The 16,760-nt window shown below is 45.5% G+C and overlaps 1 protein-coding gene and 1 pseudogene across 1 annotated transcript in view; both read left to right on the plus strand.

The window, feature by feature from the left end:
• LOC140418371 (uncharacterized) overlaps nt 1–16,760 on the plus strand; it is a 294,193-nt gene that overhangs the window by 78,491 nt on the left and 198,942 nt on the right. The window lies entirely within an intron of this gene.
• Nucleotides 850–10,458, plus strand: LOC140418374 (uncharacterized; annotated as a pseudogene).

Here is a 16,760-nt window from a genome sequence, read left to right on the forward strand (position 1 = left end):
TTTATATCAGAGTGAATTTGTTGGTGTTTCAGTAGGTGATAAGACTGAATGAATCCCTTCCCACACACAGAGCAGGTAAACGGTCTCTCCCCAGTGTGAATTCTCTGATGTACAGTAAGTTCAGATGATCGCCTGAAGCCAGTCCCGCAGTGAGAGCATCTGAATGGTCTCTCGTCAGTGTGAACACGTTGATGACAGGTCACTTCCCCGGACGTTTTAAAGCACTTCCCACAGTCTGGACATTTAAAAGGTCTTTTATCAGTGTGAACTCGCTGATGTTTCTGCAGGTTAGATGTAGCAGTGAATCCCTTTCCACACAAGGAGCAGATGAATGGCTTCTCCTCACTGTGAATGAGTTGGAGTCTCAACAGATTTTTTTGCGTTTAAATTTCTTCTCACAGTCAGAACATTTGAAAGGTGTCTGATCAGTGTGAACATACTGGTGTGTCAGCAGGCTGGATAACTGAGTGAATCCCTTCCCACAGGTGGAGCAGGTGAATGGCCTCTCCCCAGTGTGACTGCGTCGGTGCATTTCCAGTTCAGAAGGGTAGCTGAATCCCTTCCAACAGTCCCCACATTTCCACGGTTTCTCCATGGTGCCGGTGTCCTTGTGTCTCTCCAGGTTGAATGACAAGTTGAACTCTCGTCCACATACAGAACACATGGATGGTTTCTCCCCACTGTGAATGATGTGATGGTTTTTCTGTCTATGTAATCGGTTAAAACTCTTTCCAGTCTGTTCACTGGAACACTCACTGTCTGTGTGGGTCTCGGTGCTTTTCCAATCACATTGATGTTTGAAATCTTTTCCCACAAACTGAACAAACAAACATTACTCCTTCCACATTCAAAGACTGTGATATTCAGGTTCTAAAGAATTGAGTGACTCTGTCTGATCTTGATGTTTGGTTGAGTTTTCTGTGGCCAATCTTCTGCTTCTAATATCCTGTAAAAGGAGTTTACAAAAGCCATCACTGTCAGTCCAGGATAGAAATTCTGAACAGACAATTCTAGTTTCTCTGGAACATTTTTTCCTCTCTTGTTCCCCCAAAGCTGTAAATCCCCATCCCACACAGTCTCCCTCCTCCCTGGGCTGAAATCCAAACCCATCTCACCATTTCTTTCCTCCACTCCCAGTTTTGTCCCTCCCTCCCTCTCCTCTGCCTGGGTTCAGTTCTCCAGCTCCTGTCTGCAGACTGACAATAAAACCAATGGGTCTTATTGGGGCCTCCACTCACCCGCCTGAGTCCAGCTTCAACCTGCACTGCGCATGCTCTAGCTCACAATGGCTCCGGAGTGATTGACGGTGGGTCACGACCAATAAGAAGAAGGTAATCCGGGTCTGTATTTACCCTGCAACCGGCCGCCATCTTGGGAAAGGAAGTGGGGTCTTTTGTTCTTGGAACGGAGCGCTGGGGTGGCCATCTTAGTATGGGAAGAAGGAGTGCGCGGGACTTCCTCCCCTGTTACAGGCCCGGGGCAACCGGCGACCACCACCACCTAGAGAATGGAAGTCGGGTTTTTTGTTCCTGGCGTGGAGCGCTGGGACAGCCATCTTGGTTAGGGAAGATGGAGTGGGCGGGGCTTCCTCCCCGATGACAGGCCCCGGGGTAACCGCCTCCATCTTGGGAATGGAAGTCGAGTCTTTTGTTCTTGGAGCAGGGCGCTAAGGCGGCCATCTTAGTATGTGAAGAGGCAGTGAGCGAGTTTCCGCTCAGGTGACAACACCCGGCGGCCGCCGCCATCTTGTGGTGGTGATTCTTTTTCCGGGTCTTTAGTGAAGGACACTGAGCTGGAGCTGAGGTTGAAAAGTGTTCAGAGGAAGGTCTGAAATCAGATTTACAGCCAGATATCTGTAAGAACCACAAAGTTCACATTCAGTATGTTTGCCGAATGAAATCACAATGCTGCAAACACTCAGTTCTGAAGAAGAATCAGATTGCATTGGAAATATTAACTCTCTTTCTCTTCACAGAAGCTGCCAAACCTGCTGAGGATTTCCACAACTTTCTGTTTTCACTTCACATTTCCAGCTTCCGCAGAGTTTTACTCAAATTATTATGTTTTTGAAATACTGTTACATAACCAGTTAAGAGTAAAACAATTGTCACCATTTAAATGTCTAAATCAGTGATATTTATTTGTTTAACTGAGACTGGGCTGTTCAGGAGCAATGTCAGAAATCACTTCACAGAAAATATAGTGAAATCTGGAATTCTGTTCAGATTCTGTCAATAGAAACTAAAAACTGAGATTCATAGAAGTTTGTGAGACAAGAGTATTAATGGTTATAGAATCAAGGGAGATGGATTGAACAAACAGATCAGACATTTGCAAACTGGAGCTTAATGTCTGAGGTTGAACTGATTCTGGTTTTGTTTTGAAGGTGGTGTCGGTTTCCTGTCCTGTCGATTATCTCCACACCCGCTGGTAGTTTGCCGGAGGTGAGATCATAATTTTTATTTGTGTCATGAGTAGGCTTACTTTAACACTGCAGTGATTAACTATGATGTGGAGATGCCGGCGTTGGACTGGGGTGAGCACAGTACGAAGTCTTACAGCACCAGGTTAAAGTCCAACAGGTTTGTTTCGATGTCACTAGCTTTCGGAGCGCTGCTCCTTCCTCAGGTGAATGAAGAGGTATGTTCCAGAAACACATATATAGACAAATTCAAAGATGCCAGACAATGCTTGGAATGCGACCATTAGCAGGTGATTAAATCTTTACAGATCCAGAGATGGGGTAACCCCAGGTTAAAGAGGTGTGAATTGTATCAAGCCAGGACAGTTGGTGGGATTTCGCAGGCCAGATGGTGGGGGATGAATGTAATGCGACATGAATCCCAGGTCCCGGTTGAGTAGGAATCGAACCCAGGTCCCTGGTGCTGTGAAGCAACAGTGCTAACAACTGTGCTACTGTGACGGGGAAGAGGGTTGGTGCAGTGACACAGCCTTGTCTGATCCCAGTCTTCACTTAAATAGTGTCTCTGGTGTTTCCATTGATGAGGATCATGGCTTGTGTGTCATCATTGTGCAGGCGGAGGATGGTGGCCAAATTCTGAGGACAGCCAAATTTGAAGAACATACTGAATAAAACATCACTTTGACGGTGTAAAGCGTTTTTGTGAGGTCAGAAAACACCAAGAACTGCGATTGGTGCTGTTCCTTGTATTTTGCTTGGGTTTGTCAAGTAGTGTAGATCATGTCTTTGGTGCCTCATGAAGGGAGAAAACCTAACTGTGACTCTGGAAGGAGCTCTTTGGCCACAAAGAGGGGATCATTGAGGAGGATCCTGGCAATGATCTTCTGTGTGGCAGACAGCAGGGAGTCGCCTGTGTAATTACCACAATCAGACTTGGCTCTCTTCTTGAATATAGTCACAGTGTCTTTGAGATCCCCCGGCATGCATCCATCTTCCCAGGTGAGGAATATGAGATTGTGTAGCTGTGCCAGGAGTGTAACCCCGCCATGCTTCAGAATTTCAGCAGCGATTCATTCTGCTCCAGAGGCCGTGTTGTTTTTCAGCTGTTGAATGGCTTTTTCACTCCGCTCCAGATCGGGGTACCACGGGGACTGAGCCGGACAGGATACTGAGGAATGGATTTGAGGACGTTAAAGCCAAAGACAGAGTCTCGGTCGAGGGGTTCTTCAGAATGTTCCCTCCAGTGAGCACTGACTGACTCTGTCCTTGATGAGTTCCCCTCCACATTTTGCTCTCAGTGGGAAGGGCCATGACTGCTTCGGTCATCAATTGTATTGGCAGCGCTGGTGAAACCATGCATGCCATTGCTTTCCATGAGCTCTTGGCTATCCCTCATTCTTTCTACCCTCTAAAAGCTTCAGAAACTTGGAAAACCTGGAGCAGGCACCTCAAAAGCACTGGAGCGGTACTACCAGCAGTACCTTCACAAGATGCTCCAAATCCAGGGGCAAGGAGGGCGGTCCAACAGAGGAGAGGGAAAGAGAAAACTGGGAGTGGAGGAAAGAAAGTCGGGGGCAGAGGTGAGTGTAGTGGCCATCACTAAGGAGAAAGTGCTGGGTAAGCTGAAAGGTCTGAAGGTGGATAAAACACCCAGTCCGGGTGGACTACACCCCAGGGTTCCGAAGGACATAACTGCGGAGGTTGTGGGGCCATTGGTGGTGATCCTTCAGGGATCACTGGAGTCAAGGGACTCCCGGGGTACAGGGAAGTGACGAATGTCACACCCCAGTTTAAGAAAGGCAAGAGGTAGCAGATGAGAAATTTTTGGCCGGTTAGTCTGACTTTGGTTGTTGATAAGATTTAGAGTCCATTGTTGAGGATGATATTCCGGAGTTCTTGGAAGTGCATGGTAAAATAGGACGGAGTCAGCACGGCTTCATCAAGGGGAGGTCATGCCTGACAAATCTGTTAGAATTCTTTGAGGAGGTAAAAAGTAAGTTAGACAATGGAGAGCCAGTGGATATGATCCATTTGGGTTTCCAGAAGGCGTTTGACAAGGTGCCGTACAACAGGCTGCAAAATAAAGATAAGAGCCCATGGTGTTAGGGGCAAGGTACTGAAATGGTTAAGAGAATTAGTTGACAGGAGAGTGGGGATAAAGGGGTCTATTTCAGGATGGCAGCCTGTTGACTGCCATCAGTGTTCCACAGGGGTCAGTGCTGGACCACAACTATTCAATACATTAACGATCTGGAAGAAGGAACAGAGAGCACTGTTGCTAAGCTTGTAGATGATAGAAAGATGTGTAGAGGGACAGATAGTGTTGAGGAAGCGGAGAGGCTGCAGAAGGACTTGGACAGGTTAGGAGAGTGGGAAAAGAAGTGGCAGATGTAATAGAATATGGAAAGTGTGAGGTTGTGCACTTTGGAAGGAAGAATCGAGGCAGACTATTTTCTAAATGGAGAACGACTTCTTGTTAGGTGAATTGGACATTCTGAATTCTCCCTCTGTGTACCCGAACAGGCGCCGGACTGTGGCGACGAGGAGATTTTCACAGTAACTTCATTGCAGTGTTAATGTAAGCCTACTTGTGACACTGATATAGATTATCATTATTATTATTAGCTGGAGTACTGTGTGCAGTTCTGGTCACCACATTACAGGAAGGATGTGATTGCACTGGAGGGGGTCAAGAGGCGATTCACCAGGATGTTGCCTGGGATGGAACATTTAAGTTATGAAGCGAGGTTGGATAGCTGTGGGTTATTTTCATTGGAGCAGAGAAGACTGAAAGGCGACCTGATCGAGGTGTACAAGATTATGAGGGCCATGAACAGGGTGGGTAGGGAGCAGCTGTTCCCCTCAGTTGAAGGGTCAGTCACAAGGGGCAGGGGGTTTAGGGGGGGTTTGAGGAAAAGCCTTTTCACCCAGAGGGTGGGGTCAATCTGGAATGCACTGCCTGGGAGGGTGGTAGAGGCGGGTTGCCTCACATCCTTTAAAAAGTACCTGGATGAAGACTGGCATGTCATAACATTCAAGGCTATGGATCAACTGCTGGCAAATGGGGTTAGGTAGGTCGGTCAGGTGTTTTTTGTGCGTCAGTGTTGGATTGAATTTGGATTTTGTTTATTGTCACGTGTATCGAGGTACAGTGAAAAGTATTTTTCTGCGAGCAGCTCAACAGATCATTAAATACATGAAAAGAAAAGGAAATAAATGAAAATACATAATAGGGCAACACAAGGTACACAATGTAACTACGTAAACACCGGCATCGGGTGAAGCATACAGGGGTGTAGTGTTAATCAGGTCAGTCCATAATAGGGTCATTTAGGAGTCTGGTAACAGCAGAGAAGAAGCTGTTTTTGAGTCTGTTCATGCGTGTTCTCAGACTTTTGTATCTCCTGCCCGATGGAAGAAGTTGGAAGAGTGAGTAAGCCGGGTGGGAGGGGTCTTTGATTATGCTGCCCACTTTCCCCAGGCAGCGGGAGGTGTAGATGGAGTCAATGGATGGGAGGCAGGTTTGTGTGATGGACTGGGCTGTGTTCACGACTCTCTGAAGTTTCCTACGGTCTTGGGCCGAAAAGTTGCCATACCAGGCTGTGATGCAGCCAGATGGGATGCTTTCTGTGGTGCATCTGTAAAAGTTGGTAAGAGTCAATGTGAACATGCTGAATTTCCTTAGTTTCCTGAGAAAGTATAGCCACTGTTGTGCTTTCTTGGTCGTAGAGTCGGCGTGGGTGGTCCAGGACAGATTGTTGGTGCTGTGCACACCTCGGAATTTGAAGCTGTCAACCATCTCCACCTCGACACAATTGATGCAGACAGAGATGTGTACGATACTTCGCTTCCTGAAGTCAATGACCAGCTCTTTAGTTTTGCTGACATTGAGGGAGAGATTGTTGTTGTTATGCCACTCCACTTGGTTCTCTGTGTCCTCCTGTAGATATTGAAGACGTCGAGGGATATGGGGATAGTGTGGGAAAACGGTGCTGTGGTAGATCAGCCAATGATCCCATTGAATGGTTCAACAGGCTCGATGGGCCGAATGGCCGACTGCAGCTCATATTTGTTGTGATCTCCTGGACAGGAATCTGTGAGCTTGGGTCTGTCAATAAGCCTGAATCAGCACCTTCAGAGAATAGGGAGGGTGAATGTTAGATACAGCAGAGTGAGAATGGAGGGAGTGTGTGGGATGGAGATTTACAGCTTTCGGGGAATAAGAGAGAGGAAAAAATGTGACATAGAAATTAGAATTGTGTGTTCTGAATTTCTGTCCTGTACTGACAGTGATGAATTTTGTAAATTGTTTTTACAGGATATTAGACGAGGAGGAATTACAGACAGAAATCTCAAATGTTACGTCTCGATCTGACAGTCACTCGATTCCCTTTAACCTGAATATCATCGGCCTTTGAATCTAGAAGGAGAAATGTTTGCCCGAACTGCCAGCTATAGATTTCAAATATCAGTGTGACTGGAAAAGCACCAAGATCCACACAACACACACCCGAGTGAGAGTGTTCCACTGAACTGACTGTGGAAAGAGCTTTAACCAGTTACACAGCCTGAATAAACATAACATTCACAGTGGGCAGAGACCATACCCTGTTCTGAACTGATTGTCCAACCTGGAGAGTCACGAGGAGACCCAAAACATGGAGAAACGGAGGAAATGTGGGGACTGTGGGAAGGGATTCGGAGTCCCATCGCAGCTGGAGACTCATCGACGCATTCACACTGAGGTGAGGCCGTTCACCTGCTCTCAATGTGGGAAAGGATTTGCTCAAGGATCCCAGCTGCAGTCACACCAGCGAGTTCACACTGGGGAGAGGCCATTCACCTGCTCTCAGTGTGGGAAAGGATTTGCTCAACGATTCAACCTGCAGAGACACCAGCGAGTTCACACTGGGGAGAGGCCATTCACCTGCTCTCAGTGTGGGAAAGGATTTGCTCAAGGATCCCATCTGTAGACACACCAGCGAGTTCACACCGGAGAGAGGCCGTTCACCTGCTCTCAGTGTGGGAAAGGATTTACTGAAGCATCTATACTACGGAAACACCAGCGAGTTCATACTGGGGCGACGTCGTTCATCTGCTCTCTTTGTGGGGAGAGATTCAGTCAGTTATCCCGCCTGCGGAAACATCAGCGAGTTCACACTGGGGAGAAGCCATTCACCTGCTCTCAGTGTGGGAAGGGATTCATTGATTCATCCACCCTGCGGAGACATCAGCGAGTTCACACTGGGGAGAAGCCATTCACCTGCTCTCAGTGTGGGAAGGGATTCACTCAAGTAACCGGCCTGCGGAGACACCAGCGAGTTCACACTGGGGAGAGACCATTCATCTGCTCTCGGTGTGGGAAAGGATTTAGTCAAGTATCAAACCTGCGGAAACACCAGCGAGTTCGCACTGGGGAGACGCCGTCCACCTCTCAATGTGAGACGGGATTGCATGTTTCATCGCATCTGCTGTGACACCAACAATTTCACAATTGATGACAGGGGTTGGATTCTGTTGTTATTGTTTCTGCTCTGCATCCAGGACTGCATTTTGTTCATTCTGACAGGTGGTCAGTGGGGATGGTCGGAGGGTTTCTTTCTGCTGGACTGGCCGGTCTCACCACTTTGCCTCCAGTGGGCTGATGCTCTTTGAGCCTTGTTACTAATACCTGGCTTCACATTGCACAAGGATCACAGAGTGAAAGTGTGTTTGGAAGTTTGAAGATATTTAGTTCCTATTTCTGTTTGGAACCTCCCAAATCATGCCATGGTACCATGGAGATGGGCCCTGGTGGTTACCATTTTTTTGGTTTAATTTACCTGGATCATGGTGCCAAGGACCCGGGTTCGATCCTGGCTCTGGGTCACTGCCTGTTGGAGTTTGTATATTCTCCCCATGTCTGAGTGGGTCTCGCCCCCAAACTCCAGGGTAGATAAATTGGCCACGGTAAGTTGCCTCTCAATTGGAAAAAAAGAATTGGGTATTTTAAATTTTAAAAACAAAATATCCGGGTGTTACTCACTTATCTGGGTGTTACTATCCGTGTTTGAGGGGCAAATTGTCTGAGGTGGACTGGGAAACTGGTGGGAGACAGGGAACAGCTAATATTTTAGGAATTATTACATATTTACCAGGGGGTCGGTTAGCTCAGTTGGCTGGACGGCTGGTTCGTGATACGGCGTGAGGCTAACCGCGCGGTTCGACTCCCACACCGGTTGAGGTTAGCCATGAAGGCCCGGCCTTATCAACATTACCCCTCGCCTGAGGTGTGGTGACCCTCAGATTAAATCACCACCAGTCAGCTCGCTCGCTCTCTCTCTCTCTCTTGCTTTCTCTCTCAAAGGGGAAAGCAGCCTGTAGTCCTCTGGGTATTTTGTGACTTTTATTTCACATTTATACAACAAATATATGTTCTATTAAGGAACAAAATTCCAAAAGGAAAAGTGATACAACCGTGGCGAACAAGAAAAGTTATATGTTCCATTAGATGGAATACAATGTGGAAAAGTGTGAGGTTATGCACTTTGGAAGGAGGTACAGAGGCATAGACTATTTTCTAAATGGGGAAATGCTTAGAAAATTAGAAGCACAAGGGGACTTGGGAGTCCTTATCCACCATTCTCTTAAGGTTAACGTGCAGGTTCAGTCGGCAGTTAGGAAGGCAAATGCAATGTTAGCATTCATGTCGAGAGGGCTAGAATACAAGACCAGGGATGTACTTCTGAGGCTGTATATGGCTCTGGTCAAACCCCATTTGGAGTATTGTGAGCAGTTTTGGGCCCCGTATCTAAGGACTGCTGTCCTTGGAAAGGGTCCAGAGGAGGTTCACAAGAATAATCTCTGGAATTAAGAGCTTGTCATATGAGGAACGGTTGAGGACTCTGTGTCTGTACTCGGAGTTTAGAAGGATGAGAGGGGATCTTCTTGAAACTTATAGGATACTGCAAGGCCTGGATAGAGTGGATGTGTAGAGGATGTTTCCACTTGTAGGAAAAACTAGAGGCAGAGGACACAATCTCAGACTAAAGGGACAATCCTTTAAAACAGAGGTGAGGAGGAATTTCCTGAACCAGAGGGTGGTGAATCTGTGAAACTCTTTGCTGCAGAAGGCTGTGGAGGCCAATTAACTGAGTTTTTAAGACCGAGATAGATAGATTCTTGATTAACAAGGGAATCAGGGGTTATGGGAAAAAGGCAGGAGAATGGGGATGAGAAAAATATCAGCCATGATTGAATGGTGGAGCAGATTTGATGGGCCGAGTGGCCTAATTCTGCTCCTATGTCTTATGGGTACACCCCGGCGTCTGTTCGGGTGCACTGAGGGAGAATTCAGAATGTCCAATTCGCCTAACAGCATGTCTTTCAGGAAACCAGAGCACCCAGAGGAAACCCACGCAGACACGGGGAGAACGTGCAGACTCCACGTGTCCCAAGCCGGGAATAGAACCCGGGCCCCTGGCGCTGTGAATCAACAGTGCTAACCACTGTGCTACTTTAAATTTAAAGTGCCCAATTTTTTCCCAATTAATGGGCAATTTTGCGTGGCCAATCCACCTACCCTGCACATCTTTGGGTTGTGGAGGTGAGACCCACGCAGAGAATGTGCAAACTCCACATGGACAGTGACCCGAGACCGGGATCGAACCCGGGTCCTCGGCGACCTGAGGAAAAGTGCTAACCGCTGTGTCACCATGCCGCCCATGAGGATTCTTTTGTAGCCAGTCCGGATGAAATGATCAGTCAAACACCTCGTTACTTTAACATATGTTTTATTTCTCAGCCGGGGCTAAGACCACTGTATCTCTTGAGAGTTACAATAGCAGGCCAAAGTCAATACATCTATCAGCAGTTCTTATACGTTTTTGGTTCATCTGAGGGCAGCTCCCTCGCATTCCATTTTGCTGAAGGCAGCCCCCCTTGCCTTTCATCTGTGCTTTTAGTTTAATTATAATTATCTTCCATTAGATTGTGTTTTGTACTTAACCCTGTTGGGTTCTTTTTTCTTTCTCATTTTGTTATTGATATTTTATGAAAACCTTTAATAAAAATTTTTTTTTAAATAAAAAAATTATTATTATCTTCCAGCCTAGCGCAACCATTCTCAAGGCCGTTACTGCAATTTGTCTGGTACAAAAACAAGTGACCTCAGCCTGTCTTGGCATTCCTTCACACAAAGCTTTACCTAACATTTTGTTTTTCCCGTAAAGTTTGATTCTAGCGCCAGACTACGTCATTCTATAGCTTGAGCCATATTCTCATTCCCCCCCTTTTATCATTTCATGATAACTTCTAATCCATAGCCAATCGTCTCAGTCTCTCCCATTCTATCTGTACTTCTATCATTTTCTTACGTTCCTCTGCACTTTCTTTCACATCCATTAACTCTTCAAGGCGCACTTCATGTTGCTGCATTAACTGTTGAGAAATTACTGCTGCACTGACACTTTTACACAAGCATTTCATCAGGAAGCTAAGCATCATTATGACAAGTATTACAACTACCAGGATTATCAATCCATGCACTAGGTAAGACCCCCATGATCCGGCAAACAACCAATCTAACCACACATCTCTTGATATTTCATGCAGTTTCTTAACCTCTGTGCGGATATGATCCACGAGGTGGGTGTTCTCCAAACTATCGGAGATATAGGTGCAACATTCCGAACCGATCACGGCACAAGTCCCACCTTTGTTTGCAAGGAGGTAATCGAGGGCCATTCGGTTTTGTAGGGCTACGGTTCTTATTGCCACCATTTCATTATTTATCTCAATGCTTCAGTGGTGTCGTTTGCTACCTCTTCCAGGATTTTTGCTATCTTCCTTATTACCTTTATTGCAAGAGCTACCCTGACATGAGGAAGCAGGATTCCAAAGTATCGTTGCGTTTTGGTTATTTCTCTCTTTTGTCGCTTCATCATTTGGTAATGGTCGCCTAAATTGGTGAGGTGGTGTATAAAGGGGACTACATACCCCAGATAACAGGATCCCGTCCAATTCTCTGGCAGCCAGGGATATGCCTTGTGGCCACAAATAAAATACGTCCCATTGTATGAAGTGAGTTTGTCCACATCAAATCCTTGGGCCATCAGGGAGTACTTGAAGGTACCTGTCCCATTCGCGTATGGGACGTCCAGTGTACACCCATAAAACTGAGGAGACGTATATACGGGATAGACCTCGGATATGTTGGCCACCACAAATCTGCTCGCATTGACTAGCACCTACAAATATCCCTTTTACCACATTCCTTACCAAACATATCCCCAGTGGTCTTCCCATGTTGGTGGTATTAATGAGGGTAAGAAACGGAGGCTGGTGGGATTTGTTATAACTTGGTTGGTACCACATCTCAAAGGTGTTCATTAGATAGCCCTCCTCTTTCCAAGGTCTTGGGGATATGGGGAGAAACGATAAACTAGAAGCTGCCCCGCCGTCTGGGTGTTTTACCATAGATGCAATTCTTATAGTCCTGGGGGATTGACGAGTACCATTCTGGTAAATATACCATTCTACAGTTTCTGACAGGTTAAGGGGAACAGGTCTGAGGGGGAACCCTCCCTTAGCATAGGTCGGGATATGTGTACATACTCAGCAACCAGAAACATTCATATCCTTTGCGTACACATATGACATATACAGATACGTGTTTACCTGTAATTCCCTTTTTTCCTGCAGCCTTGCCCTCCCTTGGTCAACGCATCCCAAGGGTACAGTCTTTTTTTGTTTTTGTTTCTGCATCTATAGTCCCATTTACAGTTGACCTGATGACAGGGTAGGTTGCCCTTAGTCACTCCACTGATGAGTATGGTCCGATTGTATCGTTGTACGTAGGCTGAACATCCGTCCGCAGGGGTCGCGTTCCAAGGTCCTTCTCCTGGGCCTTGACTGGGACACTGTAAGGTGTCTCCTCGACAGGTGGTGAGTCCGTCTTCCCTTGGGGCCACAGGTTCTTCGCTTGGCCTCTCCTCCAGTTTCCAAAAGTTACGATAATAAGGCTGTCCTTCATCCCGTGAATGATGCTGAAGTTATTACCTAGGGCTCGGAACAGAGGGTTATTCTCTATTGCATTTTCACAACCTTACAATGGTGGATGTGGATCCAGGCATTTCTGCCTTTTACTTTTACAGCAGTGGGAGTAGTGAGTAGGACCTGGTGTGGTCCTTCCCATCGGGGTTCTAATCCTTTCCGAACCCAGTTCCGGATCATAACGTACTCGCCTGGGTTAATGGTGACAGTACTGGATAAGGGGGGTATCTCCCCATGGGCTGCTCGGACCCGCGAGTGGAGGCCTTTTAAAATCTTTGTTAGAGCTATAACGTAATTGGCCATTTCCGTGGTCATGTGGTGAAAGTTGACATCTTTTGGTTTGTCCTGATCCCATGGAGTGTGAAAAGGCCTTCTGTACAATATCTCGGCAGGGCTTAATCGGGTTTTTCCTGCGGGTGTAGCGTGAATTTGAAAAAGGGCAAAGGGTAATAGTTTGAGCCAGGTAGCGCCTGTCTCAGCCTGTAATTTGGCTAGTTTGGTTTTCAATGTCTGGTTGGCGCGCTCCACCATTCCTGCTGCTTGTGGCCTATATGCACAGTGCAACTGTTGTTTTATGCCCAGCTGAGCACAGAATTATTTGTTAATCTGTCCCACAAAATGAGGTCCATTATCAGAGCTTAATCGATATGGAATCCCAAATCTAGGAACAATTTCTCACATCAAAACTTTTGCTACCGTGGAAGCTTTGTTATCTACAGTGGGGTAAGCTTCTATCCATTTGCTAAATACAGCAACAATAACTAATACATGTTTATAACATTGGCATCTTTCCAACTCAATGTAATCCATCTGGAGTGTCTCAAAGGGACCTTCCGGTACCCTTTCACAGGGTATTGCTTTACCAGGATTATACTGTTGACATACTAGGCAACGACTGCTAATGTTTTGTGCTATATCTTGCAGTCGTGGATGCCACCATGTTTTAAGCAATACATCACCCGTAGCTCGCGCACCACAATGAGTTGCAAAGTGAACACATTCGGTAACCCAGGCTGCCAATGCATCGGGCATACAAGTCTGCCCTGCCGGGGTGACCCACAATTTGTTTACAGAATCATAACAACATCCCAATTCTTCCCATAGTCTTTTTACACAGCCAGGAGCGTCCTCCTGTAATTAAATGACGTCAGTGATGGTCGGCATTGGCTTTTCAGAGGGAGATTGACTATCTAGGTTTTTAGTCTGGCTCATCATTTTGGGGACCACCATGTCTTTTAAGCGAGAAGCCTCTTTGGCCTGATGGTCCGCCTGCCTATTGCCCACATCCACTAAAGTTTTTCCATTTGTATGTGCTGCACATTTTATAACCGCAATCTGTTTTGGAAGCATTAGAGATTGTAATAATTGTGTAATTAATTGTTTATGAGATATCTGAGTACCTGCTGACGTCAGAAATCCCCTGTTTTTCCATAATTGGCCAAAATCGTGTGTGACCCCAAAGGCATATCGGGAATCAGTGTAGATATTTACAATTTTATCTTTCCCTAATACACAAGCTCGAATAAGTGCAAAAAGTTCAGCCTGTTGGGCGGAAAAGGGAATTTCGAATGCTGCTGCTTCAAGCCTTTCTCCTTGTTGGTTAACAATTGCATACCCTGATAATCAATCCCCCCTTTCACCGATGGATGAACTACCATCGGTGAATAGGTTCAGATCAGCATTTGGTATTGGTGAGTCAGCTTGTTGCCGAATAAGATTCTGTATAAGTGCCTCTAGTGAATTCTACAGGGATAGTCAAGAACTGTCAACTTAAGAGAACTGTCATTATTCTGAATATTGCTTTATTAATTTTAAGAAACCAACATCTCTTGCTAGTAGTGCCTTCTTTAATAGAATCGACAAATTCATCTACAGAAAACCTATATGTTTAATAAGTTATTGTGTTTGATATTTTAAAATAAATGTTTAGAATTAGCCGGGAAATTAAAACTTCAAACAATGGAAGCTGGTTTTACAAAAACCAAAACAACTCAGATTAAAAGGAACAGATCGTTCAAGGACACCTGATAACGGGAATTTGGCAGCAATCCAACTTTTACTCCCAGTCCATTTGAGCGACAAATATTTATTTTTTATTTTTTGGAGTTTGGAGATGCGAATGGCATCATTCCAAGCTATACGCCTCTTTTTGTCTCTGCAAGAAAATTAACCCTTTCAACAAGCTTTTGTGTATAATCCAGAAGATGTTAAAGTGCAGAATGTTGTACTTTCATTCCCAATAACTCTAAAGAAGTTAAAGATTTGGCATTACATATCCAAAAAGAAATCAAAAACTTGATCCACCCCAACTTATCTTCCAACTGTACCCCCAATTGATGAATTTGAGCTGAAATACTATTATTGAAATGTTACTGATCAATCAACTGTTTGACTGTTTTATATTGTATAATTTATTAATACTGAATCAGTAGTATCAAATGTGATTAATTTATTAATTATAATAATTATTTTGAAATGCCTGGTTGTTGGGCCCCGGGGGTTGGCAGGGTTGTATGCTATATTGGGAACTTGCCGGACGGGAAACTGACACTGCGGCTGATAATCGTCTGGGTAATCAAGGAACTCCACCTCTAGTGCCCCCTCTTTTTCCAGGACTAACTCTTGATTCATCTGTGGGAATTGATTAGCATGGGTTTTAGAACGAGTGAGAGTCGCCGGACCTCCTTGCGACGGTGGAGGTGGTGATAGTGGCGGGGGAGCGGCGGATAAAGGGCTTGAATGTACACATCTTTAATGTAATTTCTAACATGGTCACACCAGAGGAATAAAGAGTTTTTTTTGTCTGAAACATCATTTGTTTTAGAACAGTTTAAACTACAATCAGAACCCTGGGAATGTAAGGTGGAGGCGGTCGTAGTGGCGGTGTAATGGTCGGTCGTCCCCTATAGTGGCAATTTTCAGGGTCATCCTCATCGTCTCCCTCGGTCAAGGCAAGGCCGGCCATTTGACCGTACGGTCCTGATTTAGAAATGGGGGTTTTACAGACTTAGGTCTTTTTCTATGGTGGGCATATTCCTTTCTCAACCCCCCCCCCCCCCGCAGTCTTAACAATTCCCCCTTTTGTTAATTCAGTAACCAATTTTAAAGCGTTAGCCTGCCAATTAGCCAATAAAGATGCATCTTTTAATTAATTTTTTGGCAGTACTCCCGCCATAACTCAATCAATTTCTTAGCTGTGGAGCTACGGTTATGTTGCCAAATAATCTGCTGTCCCTCTATAACCGTAGGCAAATCTTTTGATCCTCCCAGGGGCCATTTCCCCTTTCCCAAATTTTTATGCAATTCTCCCGAGAACTGCCGCAGCTGCTGAAAATGTTTCGGATACTGTTCACAAAGAGTTTGAAGCGCGCTTCCACTATCAGCTGTGCTATCTGAAGTATTACCCATTGTCTCCTATCCTCGTATGATCCTTGTGGTTTCCTATTTAATTTTGGTAGCGATCCTAAATCGCCTATTCAATCAAGAATTTAAATAGGGTTATCCTGCCCCATTGCCCAATCAAAAGGCTAAATCAAACAGTTCGAAAGTGATTTTTAGAAGGTCAAAGTCTGGAAATGAAACATGAAAAGAGAGAGAAAGAGAAGACTGATTTAAACAGACTGACAGGGAATCAAAGACAGAACTAACAGACAGACAGACTCAGGGAATTAAAGACAGAACTAACAGATTTAAGAAATTGTTTGAATGTTCCGACAGGGCACGCAATGATCAAGCCCTGTTTATTATGTTTCCTTTAGGTGTTATCCGCACCCTTAATTATATAATTTGGACAGAGTTATCCGTTCTCCGTAATATTCAATCTGATCAACCGAAGTGTCGAAAAAGTCTAGACACCGGTTGATATACTTATTTATCGAAAATCACCTTTTATCGTGAAGGTATTAGGCAACCCGAAGGATCATCATCACTCATTTACCTACCCAGAGATTTAAGGAGCCCTGGTACTCCAACTCGGACTATTTAGGGGAAGGACTCTAACCCCCCAAGGTTTCCAACCCAGTTCTTTAGGAAGGATTTTAACCTCCCAGGGACTCCAACCCGGTACTTAAGGGACTTTAGGAGATCCAATCCTCCAGGGCCTCAAACCCAGTACTTTAAGAAGGTCCAACATTCTAGGGAACCTATAGCACCAACCCGGTTTAAGAAGGTCTAACCCTCTAGGGATTCCAACCCTGGTACTTTAGGGAGGACTCTCACCTCCCAGGGACTCAAACCCAGGATTCTAGGGAGGACTTTAACCTCCCAGGGACTCCAAACCCTGGACTGTTTAGGGAGGACTCTAACC

Source organism: Scyliorhinus torazame, chromosome 5 (genome assembly GCF_047496885.1).
Source record: "Scyliorhinus torazame isolate Kashiwa2021f chromosome 5, sScyTor2.1, whole genome shotgun sequence".
Lineage (NCBI taxonomy): Eukaryota > Metazoa > Chordata > Chondrichthyes > Carcharhiniformes > Scyliorhinidae > Scyliorhinus > Scyliorhinus torazame.